The following is a 13,329-nucleotide window of genomic DNA, read 5'->3' on the forward strand; positions in this document are numbered from 1 at the left end:
GCACCCATGGTACAGAGGCTCTAGAAGAATTCCACAGAGACTTTAACAATCTACACCCCACCATCAACTTATGTCTCAATTACAACATGCAAGAGATACATTTCCTGGACACTACAGTACTAATCAAGGATGGCCTGATCAGTACCACATTGTACCGAAAACCTACTGATCGCTATACTTATCTACACCCTTCTAGTTTCCATCCTGCACACGTGACTAGATCCATAGCTTACAGTCAAGCTCTTAGGTACAATCGCATTTGCTCTGATCCAACTGACAGAGACCAAAAACTACAAGAACTTTACCAAATATTCATAAACCTGAATTACCCACCAGGAGAAGTAAAAAAACAAATCAACAGGGCCAGACGAATACCCAGAGACCAGCTATTCCAAGATCGGCCCAAAAAAGCCAAGAACAGAACACCACTGGTCATCACCTACAGCCCCCAACTCAGACCACTGCAACGAATTATTGAAGACCTACAACCTATTCTTAATCAGAATGCTACACTCCAGAAGGCCCTGGGTGACATGCCTGTTCTCTCCTACAGACAACCTCCCAACCTCATGAGGATCCTTACTAACAGCCACAGCCTATACCCCAGGAACACCAGTCCTGGAACCTTTCCCTGCAACAAAGCCCGCTGCCAGCTTTGTCCACATATCTTCTCTGGAAATACCATCACTGGACCTAACCAGGTTACTCACAGAATCACGGGCACTTTCTCATGCTCCTCTACTAACATCATATATACCATCATGTGCCAACAATGCCCAGATGCTTTGTATATTGGACAGACTTCTAACTCTCTTAGACAAAGGGTCAATGGGCACAAAACAGACATCAAAACACTCCAGATCCACAAACCAGTTAGTCAACATTTTAATGGAATGGGGCATTCTGTCAATGACCTCAAGGTATGTGTGTTACTGAAGAGAAATTATCGCTCCGTTTTAGAGAGAGAAGTGGACGAGCTGGCTTTTATATTCAAATTCGGCACATTAACACATGGTTTAAATCATGATCGGAACTTTCTGAGTCACTATAGGGGCTTGTCTGCATACTTGGCTCATTCTAATTCTTGATCTTCCCCCCCACCCCTCCACTCTCTGATTTGCTCACCTTGATTATCTTTTTTCTGATTTGTCCTCCTTGATTACTGTTTTTGGTTCTCTGTGTCTTAAATATTGAGTCTGTTCTGGTCTGGCTATGGTCTGAAGAAGTGGGTCTGTCCCACAAAAGCTCACCTAATAAACTATTTTGCTAGTCTTTAAAGTGCTACTTGACTGCTTTTTGTTTTGATAGTGTATAGACTAGCACGGCTTCCTCTCTGTTACTAAAGGTATGTGTGTTACTGAAAAAGAACTTTCGCACCGTTCTTCAAAGAGAAACAGCCAAGCTGGCTTTTATATTCAAATTCGGCACACTAACACGTGGTTTAAACCAGGATGGGGACTTTCTGGTTTGCTCACCTTGATTATCTTTTTCTGATTTGTCCTCCTTGCTTACAGTTTTTGGTTCTCTGTGCCTTAAATATTGAGTCTGTTCTGGTCTGGCTATGGTCTGAAGAAGTGGGTCTGTCCCACGAAATCTCACCTAATAAACTATTTTGCTAGTCTTTAACGTGCTACTTGACTGCTTTTTGTTTTTATAGTGTATAGACTAGCACGGCTTCCTCTCTGTTACTAACCATAAGATGGAAAGTCTAAAAATGGCTGAGCTTTGGGTTTCCAACCATGAAGTGCAGAATAAAACAGTAGTTTGGTAAACTGTATTTTTCTCTGCATCCATATAAAACCTTTGTCTTTCCTTTCTCTGTCAACTCCAAAGCTTGAACTTATGCCGAGAATCAGTTCTGTGGAGCAACTGTGCAGGCCAAAAGATCTGGATGAGTGCCAGCAGTATCACTGCATCAAAATTGCTTCCGAAGCTGGACCTCAGACTCTGCGTGAGGTGTGTGCAAGGCTCATAGTGAGCATGTCTGCTCGTGTTCACAGTGGAGCAGTTCGTAAGTAGCTGTACAGAGTGGCATAGAGGCTTTTACTGGTGGCTGACTTTACATGTACAATATTGTTACGGGGGTGTTCTGTAGATGTACATAGTTAATTCAATTCACAACCAGTAGCTGGCACTCAGGAGCATGTGGCATAGTTTCCTGGATTTTGTAGGACTAATAAAACTTGTCATGGGCTGCGAATGGATTCTTCTAGCTGCTGTTTGCATCAGCATTGAACAAATATGACAGTCTTTCCTTTATAGGGCAAAACAGGCAATGCCTCTGGTTTCTTTAAAGATCACTCTAACTGCCCTATTCTGACATGGTTCTTTTTGGTCTCCTTAATTACCTAATTTGGGAGTGATTTTGGGACTCTTGAGGTGGTGCAGCTTGGTGACATCCCAGAAGCAATATATTTATGTTCTGGTGAAAGGGTGCTAGACACCTGACTTTCTCAGCAGCCCCATGTAAAGAAAAATTCTTTTAGTTGAATGCCTTTAGTAGCAACTTAGGGTAGGTCTACACTACTGGTCATAACAACGGGCAGTGATCAATCCAGCAAACAATCCAGTCTAGTATAGACTCAATAAATCGACTGCCAGTCGTTCTCACATTAAAGCCGGTACTCCACCAGAAGCCCAAAGGCAGTCTATGGGAGACTGTCTCCTGGCAACACAGCACAGTAAAGACACCGTGGTAAGTAAATCTGTCAACTTCAGCTACGTTATTCACATAGACAAAGTTGTGTAACGTAGATCAATATCCCACTGCAGCATAGACCAGGTCGTTAACTCAAGCCAGCTAGTCTTTAGCTCACATGGTAGAGAACAGGGCTTTAGCCCCTGTGGTCGCAGGTTCAATCCCTCCTGCTAACAGACTGGGTGCCTTGGCCTTACGTATGCATTTAGGGGTGTGTGGGGTGTCCAGGGAGGGGTAGCACCTCTGGTGTGGGGACTTGTTGTGTCTCTTCAGGGGCAGTTTGTGCACCTTTGGTCCCCACCTGGCACCCAGCTCTCACCTGTGGCTCCAAGAAGCTGTAGCGTGTGCAGTGGCCACACCCTGATAAACCGCTTTGACAGGCAGGCTAACCCAGGTAAGGGTAGCCGGCAGGTCTGAAACCTGCGATGAGATAGGGAATTGCCTATCCCAGCATGCAAAGTCGGCCCCAGCAGATTGGACGGATGAGATCAACAGCAAGATCCAATGACCAGGAAGGTGGTTCTGCAACATTCTGTGGAGAGCAAAGGGCATGACAAGGCACCAAAAACGGCATGGCCATCCACTGCAGCCTAGGAAGTCCCAGCCGTGATGACTTTTCGTACCACTGGAACCAGGTTTCTGAGGCTGAGAGAGTGGAACTGCCCCTGTGCAACAGCTTTTCCACTTTAAACATTCTCCAGCACAGGTTCTTTGCACATTCTCATATGTTTGGCAGTGGTGGCGATCTGTGGGCACAGGGATACCCTAGGAAAAGGTAACTTATCTAATAGATATAGGACCCGATTTGGAGCAGTTATGGGTTCACAGCAGCTAGAGCATACTATCGAGTGTTTGCCATATGATACAAGCTGTCTGTGACTATTTAAAGCCAGTAATTGTGGTAGCCACTAGAGGATTTGTAGGAAGACAGTCATACATTTCGTCCAACCACTGTGTCCTGTAATCTCTACATGCCTTCCTGTGCATGTAACAACAGTAAACTTGAGAGAAAACCAGTATTTTGCAATCACTGTTATCAACGTGTTGTTTTATTCCTCATTACCACTGACATAATATTTATTTTCCTCTGATACAGTAGTCAGCCTGTACACTTTGGTTTAAACATGTCCTTGGCATTCTAATTCTGTCTTTGCCCTTCTATGAATTACATTTGAATTGGTGTATCCATTTCCATGTCATTGTTCTTGGGAGTATGATTATGAGAAAAAGGGAATTACTGATATTTATTTTTTGTATTAGCGACAGGAGCTGCTTGTTTGCATGCTAGGAAAGCCATCGTTTCTATTTATAGGAAACTGTAGTACTGATATTCTTCTTTCTAAAAGGTTTGCCAGAAAAATAGCTTGAAAAGCTAATATGTTTCAGTTTCCATCAGGAATAATTTTCTAGCTCTTTGTTTGTCTTTCTTTAAGGAAAAAAAAAGCTGTGGTGATTACAGTTTGGGGCCTCAATCCTGGAAGCAATCCCAAAGCACACATTTAACTTTATTACTGTGAATAATTATATTATTTTCAAAACAATACCAGAACAGACTCAATATTTAAGGCACAGAGAACCAAAAGCAGTAATCAAGGAGGACAAATCAGAAAAAAATGACCAGAGACCAGCTACTCCAAGATAGGGCCAAAATAGTCAAGAACAAAACACCACTGGTCATTACCTACAGTCCCCAACTCAAACCACTGCAATGAATTATTAAAGACCTACAACCTATCCTTAACCAGGATGCCACACTCCAGAAGGCCCGAGGTGACAGGTCTGTTCTCTCCTACAGACAACTTGCCAATCAAATGAGGATCCTCACCAACAGGCACAGTCTATACCCCAGGAATACCAGTCCTGGAACCTTTCCTTGCAACAAAGCCCACTGCCAGCTTTGTCCACATATCTATTCTGGAGATACCATCACTGGACCTAACCAGGTTATTCACAGAATCACGAGCACATTCTCATGTTTCTCAACTCACATCACATATGCCATCATGTGCCAACAATGCCCAGATGCTTTGTACATTGGACAGACTTCTAACTCCCTAAGACAAAGAGTTAATGGGCACAAAACAGACATAAAAACACTCCAGATCCACAAACCGGTCAGCCAGCATTTTAATGGAGTGGGCTATTCTGTTAATGACTTAACAGTCTGCGTGTTACTGAAGAAAAATTTTCCCACCACTATTGCAAGGGAGGCAGCCAAGCTGTCTTTTAAATTCAAATTCGGCACATTAACACATGGTTTGAACCAGGATGGGAATTTTCTGAGTCACTCTTGGGGCTTGTTTGCATACTTGGCTTAACCTAATTCTTGACCTTCCCCCCACCCACCACTTCTATCCCTCTACTCTCTGACTTGCTCACCTTGATCATTTTGTTCTTATTTGTCCTCCTTGATTATTGTTTTTGGTTCTCTGTGCCTTAAATATTGAGTCTTTTCTGGTCTGGCTATGGTGTGAAGAAGTGGGTCTGTCCCACAAAAGCTCACCTAATAAACTATTTTGCTAGTCTTTAAAGTGCTACTTGACTGCTTTTTGTTTTGATAGCGTATAGACTAGCACGGCTCCCTCTCTATATTATTTTCAGTGGGACTATTCATGGTGGTAAAGTGAAGCATATGTGTAAGTGTTGTTTGCATGATCAGAGTTTAGGATTGGTGCTAGAAAAACAGCTCTACTACCATCCTTTCACCCACCTAACCTACTGTGGCAACAACCAAAAGACTCAGATTAATTTGAGCTGAAAAAGAAATTCCTAACCTGGTGGCTGTTAGCTAATGCTCTAAAAACACCCACAAGTCCAGCAGTTCCCAGCCTGTGGAGGGAGACCCCAAAGTGGAGCAACCCCATTTTAAGGGGGTCTCTGGGGCCAGTATTAGAGTAGCTGGGACCCAGGACTGAAGCTGGGGCAGTTGGGCTTGGACTCCAGCCCTCACTCCCATAACACAGGGTGTGAAACTCAGGCTGCATCCCTCCTTCCCACTCCTCCCTGGGTCATGCAGTAATTTTGTTGTCAGAAGGGGCTGTGATGTAATGAATTTTGAGAGCTGTATTTTTAACCTGACATGTTCAGTACACTGAAAAGCATTGTGTGTCCTGCAAACAAACGTCTTACTGCTTAGAACGAGCAACCCAGTTCAGATAGTCTCAAAATATCTTCCCCTTCCCTTTCCTCCAGCTGAACCAGAAAATATTTCTCCCATTTGAAAAATTCACTGTCATTGAACGGGTGGCTTGATGTGCATGTGTGTTCATGCATGAATGTGTGTATGAGAAAGAGATTAATTCCACACACAAAGTCAGACAAATAATGAGGAAAATATTCACAAGTAATTTGTACGCACCTGACAGAAAAACTCAAATACATTATTTTCTAAATATTACTCCACCGTTATAGCTTAGGTCAAATTACGAAGGAAAAAAATCATTGTGTCCAATGAAATAAGCATTACAGCCAGGGCCTACAATACTAATATGGCTAACAAAAATGTGAACAGTCATCAGATATATTATTTGCAACAAATAGTTCAATCATGTCCAATTACACAACGCTGCTCTTTGAATAGTACCACTCTGCTCTTCCTAACTGTAACCAGGACAGGAAGTGGAATGTCTGCAAGAGATGTAATTATCATCATGGTATTTCCACTTTTTGCTGAAACATGATCATTTATAATTTGCTATTACCAAATCCATTAGCTGATGATGCCTTTAAATGGATTTCTGAGCCTGTCCAAACATTAGCAAATCTCTCTTCTGATGCATTAGCTAGAACTAGACCATAAGCAAGCATCTCAGATTCTGAGCATATTTATAACGGGATCTGAATTTTGCAACACTCCAAACTTTGCAGATCCAGACCACAACTTTGTGGCTCACATTGACAACTGTAGTATAAGATTAATGCAAGGTCAAATAATTCAAAGCATAACATTTTGTAGCAGGTAACCCCCTGGCTTGAGGGGCTCAGAATCTGTTTTGTTCTCTTAGCACAGCTCTGGTGATTCTCAGTATAAAATCTGCTAAAGAGGTGGGAAGTGTGAAAATAGTTAACTCCATTCTTCCTGCTTTATATAACCTGTGTGAGATTTTTTTTTTTCAACAGCATGCAAGTGTCACCCACTAGGGTCCCTGAGCTCCAGCTGCAGTCTACTTGGAGGCCAATGTCAATGTCAATTTAATGTTGCAGGCTCCTGTTGTGACAGATGTTCTGCAAGACGTTTTGGTTTTGGTTTCCATGGATGTTACTGTAAATACAAAACAGTGAACATCAAACAGGGCTTCATATAAAAGTAAACAGTATTTATCTATCCCTCCAAGTGAACCTCATTTGAGATTCAAAATACACAATTAGCTTTTCCTCCCAACCCCCAATCCCACATGACTCTACTTCCTGGCACCCACTGGGAATGGAAAAGGAAGTGCTGAAAAAGGATTGCTCTGATGGTAATGCCAGACTAATTGGAAACAGACACTTCCGGAAGGCTCGTTAGAAGCCTCTTCTCATGTGATTCACAGCCCATTTCTGCAGGCCAAGGTGGCTCAGATAAGCTTATATACATCAAACTTTTGGGGATTTCCAGTCACAGATGTACACAAAACTTACAGCAATAAAATAAAAAAATATTAGGCCTCCAGTCCCTGCTGCACATATAAGTAAAACCACATCTCAGTCTTACGGCATCAGATGGTGACCAGTTTTAGGAAAATACATTCAGAATGTAGCTGATCCTGAATACAGCATCTGCTTTTTCTTGTGTTCACCTAGCATGTGAGCGCCATCCTCAAGGCTCAGTGAGCACATTGTGTGATCAACCAACAGGACAGTATTCATGTCACTGAGAGATGGATGGCTGATGCTGCAGTTGGTGCCTGGCTAGGTATTATGTGTTTCCCCACTGTCGCCCGTGTCCATGTAATGGCTAGGCAGAGCTCTGTGATCCAGTGACTGGTGAATGCCTGAGCTGCCGTGGGTTTACAACTGGAAGTACGTGTGCAAAGTTTGTGAGGACTGTCATCTAAAAAGTTGTCTGAATGTAGTGCATAGTTTCACATGCATCTTTTGGTGTGATGCAATGCTACCTGAAACTTCTGGGCCCAGCTCTACCCTCAGCCACCAGCATATAATAATGACAAAGAGAAATACCCATGTGAAACCAAGATCATAATCAGACCTCACTGTTTAGTGACAGCTATGTATTCATTCACCAATACACAGATACAAGATAAAAAGAGAAAAGCACTCAAGCAGCACTTTAAAGACTAACAAAATAATTTATTAATTGATGAGCTTTTGTGGGACAGACCCACTTCTGTCCTACGAAAGCTCATCACCTAATAAATTGTTTGGTTAGTCTTTAAAGTGCTACTAACATAAGAACATAAGAACATAAGAATGGCCATACTGGGTCAGACCAAAGGTCCATCGAGCCCAGCATCCCATCTGCCGACGGTGGCCAATGCCAGGTGCCCCAGAGAAGGAGAACAGAAGACAATGATCAAGTGATTTATCTCCTGCCATCCATCTCCTGCCCTTGTTCTGAAGGCTAGGGCACCATACTTTATCCCTGGCTAATAGCCATTTATGGACCTAACCTGCAAAAATTTATCAAGCTCTTTTTTAAACCCTAATAGAGTCCTGGCCTTCACAGCCTCCTCGGGCAAGGAGTTCCACAGGTTGACTGTGCGCTGTGTGAAGAAAAATGTCCTTTTATTAGTTTTGAACCTACTACCCATCAATTTCATTTGGTGTCCCCTAGTTCTTGTATTATGGGAAAAGGTAAATAATTTTTCTATATTCACTTTCTCCACACCATTCATGATTTTATATACCTCTATCATATCGCCCCTCAATCGCCTTTTTTCCAAACTGAAAAGTCCCAGTCTCTCTAGCCTCTCCCCATATGGGACCCTTTCCAAGCCCTTAATCATCTTAGTCGCCCTTTTCTGAACCTTTTCTAATGCCAATATATCTTTTTTGAGGTGAGGAGACCACATCTGCACGCAGTACTCAAGATGTGGGAGTACCATAGTTTTATATAGGGGAAGTATGATATCTTTTGTCTTATTATCGATCCCTTTTTTAATAATTCCTAACATCCTATTTGCCTTACTAACTGCCGCTGCACACTGCGTGGATGTCTTCAGAGAACTATCCACTATAACTCCAAGATCCCTTTCCTGATCTGTCGTAGCTAAATTTGACCCCATCATGTAGTACGTGTAATTTGGGTTATTTTTTCCAACATGCATTACCTTACACTTACGCACATTAAATTTCATTTGCCATTTTGCTGCCCAATCACTCAGTTTGCTGAGATCTTTTTGTAGTTCTTCACAATCCCTTTTGCTTTTGACTGTCCTGAACAACTTGGTGTCATCTGCAAACTTTGCCACCTCACTGCTTACCTCATTTTCTAGATCATTGATGAACAAGTTGAACAGGATCGGTCCCAGGACTGACCCCTGGGGAACACCACTAGTTACCCTCCTCCATTGTGAAAATTTACCATTTATTCCCACCCTTTGTTTTCTGTCTTTTAACCAATTCCCGATCCATGAAAGGACCTTTCCTCCTATCCCATGACCACCTAATTTACATAAAAGCCTATGGTGTGGGACCGTATCAAAGGCTTTCTGGAAATCTAGGTATATTATGTCCACTGGGTGCCCCTTGTCCGCATGTTTATTAACCCCTTCAAAGAATTCTAATAGATTAGTTAGACACAACTTCCCTCTGCAGAAACCATGCTGACTTTTGCCCAACAATTCGTGCTCTTCTATGTGCCTTGCAATTTTACTCTTTACTAGTGTTTCTACTAATTTGCCTGGTACTGATGTTAAACTTATCGGTCTATAATTGCCAGGATCTCCTCTAGAGCCTTTTTTAAATATTGGCATTATATTGGCCGTCTTCCAGTCATTTGGTACCAAAGTGGATTTAAAGGATAGGTTACAAACCACTGTTAATAACTCCGCAATTTCACATTTGAGTTCTTTCAGAACCCTTGGGTGAATGCCGTCTGGTCCTGGAGACTTGTTACTATTCAGCTTATCAATTAATTCCAAAACCTCCTCTAATGTCACTTCAATCTGAGTGAGTTCCTCAGATTTGTCACCTAAAAAGGCTGGCTCAGATTTAGGAACCTCTGTAACATCCTCAGCCGTGAAGACTGAAGCAAAGAAATCATTTAATCGCTCCGCAATGGCACTGTCTTCCTTGATCGCTCCTTTTATATCTTTATCATCCAAGGGCCCCACTGCTTTTTAGCGGGCTTCCTGCTTCTAATGTATTTAAAAAACATTTTACTATCGTTTTTTGAATTTTTGGCTAGCTGTTCCTCAAAATCTTTTTTGGCTTTTCTTACTACATTATGACACTTAATTTGGGAGTGTTTATGTTCCTTTCTATTTTCCTCACTAGGATTTGACTTCCACTTTTTAAAAGCTGCCCTTTTCTCTCTCACTGCCTTTTTAACATGGCTGTTTAGCCATGGTGGTTCTTTGTTAGGTCTCTTATTGTGTTTTTTTATTTGGGGTATACATTTAAGTTGGGCCTCTAGTATGGTGTCTTTAAACAGTTTCCATGCAGCTTCCAGGGATTTTAGTTTAATTACTCTACCTTTTAGTTTCTGTTTAACTAGCTTCCTCATTTTAGTGTAATTCCCCTTTTTGAAATTAAATGCCAGAGTGTTTGACCGCTGCGGTGTTCTTCCCAACACAGGAATATTAGAAGTTATTATATTGTGGTCACTATTTCCAAGCGGTCCAGTAACAGTTACCTCTTGGACCAGATCCTGCGTTCCAGTCAAGACTAGATCGAGAATCGACTCTCCCCTTGTGGGTTCCTGTACTAGCTGCTCCAAGAAGCAGTCATTTAAGGCATCAAGAAATTTAATCTCTGAATCCCGTCCTGAGGTGACATGCACCCAATCAATATGGGGATAATTGAAATCTCCTATTATTACTGTGTTTTTTATTTTGATAGCCTCTCTAATCTCCCTTATCATTTCAGCATCACTATCACTGTCCTGGTTAGGTGGTCGGTAATATATTCCTAATGCCATATTCATATTAGAGGAATGAATTGTTATCCATAATGATTCTATGGAACATTTTGATTCCTTTAGGATTTTTACTTCATTTGATTCTATATTATCCTTCACATATAGTACCACTCCGCCACCCGCACGACCTGTTCTGTCTTTCCGATATAATTTATATCCCGGTATGATAGTGTCCCACTGATTGTCCTCATTCCACCATGTTTCTGAGATGCCTATTATGTCAACTTCCTCCTTTGATATGAGGTACTCCAGTTCACCCATCTTATTAGACAGACTCCTAGCATTAGTGTAAAAGCATGTTAGAAAACTACCACTATTTATATGTCCGCCTTTCACAGACGCGTTGGATTTTTTTATATGCGATTGTTTCACATCTGATCTTGCCCATATATTATTTCCCACGTTCCCTATCTGACTAACTTCTAGGGAATCCCTATCTATGGAGCCTCGTGTAAGAGAAGTCTCCGTCCGATCCACGTGCTCCCCCGCACCAATCGGCTTTCCCCCACCTCTTAGTTTAAAAACTGCTCTACGACCTTTTTAATGTTTAATGCCAGCAGTCTGGATCCACCTTGATTTAGGTGGAGCCCATCATTCCTGTATAGGCTCCCCCTACCCCAAAAGTGTCCCCAGTTCCTAATAAATCTAAACCCCTCTTCCCTACACCATCGTCTCATCCACGCATTGAGACTCTGAAGTTCTGCCTGTCTATCTGGCCCTGCGCGTGGAACTGGAAGCATTTCAGAGAATGCCACCAAAGATGTTCTGGATTTCAGTCTCTTTCCTAGTAACCTAAATTTGGCCTCCAGAACATCTCTTCTACCCTTCCCTATGTCATTGGTACCAACATGTACCATGACGACCGGCTCCTCCCCAGCACTGCCCATAAGTCTGTCTAGATGCCTCGAGAGATCCGCAACCTTCGCACCAGGCAGGCAAGTCACCATACGGTTCTCCCGGTCATCACAAACCCAACTATCTATATTTCGAATCCCCCACTACTAAAACCTGCTTCTTCCTAACAGCTGGCGCTCCCTCCCCCGGAGAAGTATCCTCGGCACGAGAGGATACAACATCACCCTCTGGAAGGAGGGTCCCAACTATGGGATGGTTTCCCTCTGCTCCCATTGACTGCTCTCCTTCCCTGAGCCTTTCATCCTCCGTCACAGCATCAGGACTGTCAGATTGGAGGTGGGACAGCCCTACTATGTCCCGGAAAGTCTCATCAACAAACACCTCTGCCTTCCTTAGCTCCTCCAGTTCAGCCACCCTGGCCTCCAAAGCATGCACTCGGTCTCTGAGGGCCAGGAGCTCCTTGCATCGAGCGCACACATATGCCACCCACCCACAGGGTAGGTAGTCATACATACTGCACTCGACACAATAAACAGGATAGCCCCCACTCTGCTGCTGGGCTTCTGCCTCCATTTCCTACTCTAATTATATATGAGGGTTAATTAAATGTTTCAGATAGAGGTTGTTATAAAGGATTTAGTTTAAGGGCAATAGAAGTCACTGGCTGCCTCCAAGCTCCCCCTCAAAACTCCCCTCTCAAAACTCCCTCCTGTTAGCACGCACCCTGTTCGCGAGCACCCGGTCGCAAAGCTCCCTGGTCGCTTACTAGTGGGGTTTAAGTGCTCGGCCTCCCTGATAGCTCCTCCCTCTGCCTACAGCTCAGCCAATCAGCACACGGTGTTTCAATTCAAACCTAATCAAGACTCTCAGCTTCCAACTGCCTGCCTGAGCACACGGCCTTTCAAACAAACACTCAGCTCAGCACTCCAAACTCCAAACAAACAAACAAACAAACAAACACACACATGCAAGCCCAAAACCTCCCACCACTGGACTGCTTTTTTTTGTTTTGATGGAATACAGACTAACACAGCTATCTGTGTCACTATTCAGATACAAGATAGATGTGGTAGGTTTGTTTGTCAGCTTGTCAGGGCCAGATCCTATGAGGGTAATCTTTGAGGAACCTAAATGAACTGTTCTCTTCTGATATTTAGCTTTTTCCATATGAATGGCAAGTTATTTTCCTCATACGTTTCTAATGGCATGGGAAATAGTTCTTTTATCTGTTCCTGCATCAACATCGGTGATGTCAATACAGTTCTGGTACAGTAATAGGGTTGGTTGGCGGATCAGTTTAGTTTGGCTGAGTCATCTCCTCCCAGTCAGTTGTAAAGAGAACTTCCCTTTGAATTCTATGGGGAGTTCTGCTAGAAAATGATTTAGATAATCTGACCCTTAGGCTATTTGTTGATTTCTGTCGACTGGCTGTCTTGGAAGCAGCAGAGGAAAAAAAATACAGTGCACCCTTTATAAATTGTGGTTACTTAATGTACCAGTAATAAGCTACGTCTACACAGGGATGCTATATCGAAATAGCTTATTTTGATGTAGCGAAATTGAAATAAGCTATTCCGATGAATAGCGTTTACACGTCCTCCAGGGCTGGTGCCGTCAACATTCAACGTCGATGTTGGGCAGCACTACATCGAAGTAGGCGCTGCAGGGGAGCGTCTACACACCAAAGCGGCCCACA

The 13,329-nt window shown here is 42.9% G+C and overlaps 1 pseudogene; it reads left to right on the forward strand.

The window, feature by feature from the left end:
• The first annotated feature begins 1,569 nt into the window (after positions 1 to 1,569).
• The window catches only part of LOC142019518 (laminin subunit beta-4-like), a 30,782-nt pseudogene continuing 19,022 nt past the window's right edge, over positions 1,570 to 13,329 (forward strand).

This window comes from Carettochelys insculpta, chromosome 1 (assembly GCF_033958435.1).
Source record: "Carettochelys insculpta isolate YL-2023 chromosome 1, ASM3395843v1, whole genome shotgun sequence".
Taxonomy (NCBI): Eukaryota; Metazoa; Chordata; order Testudines; family Carettochelyidae; genus Carettochelys; species Carettochelys insculpta.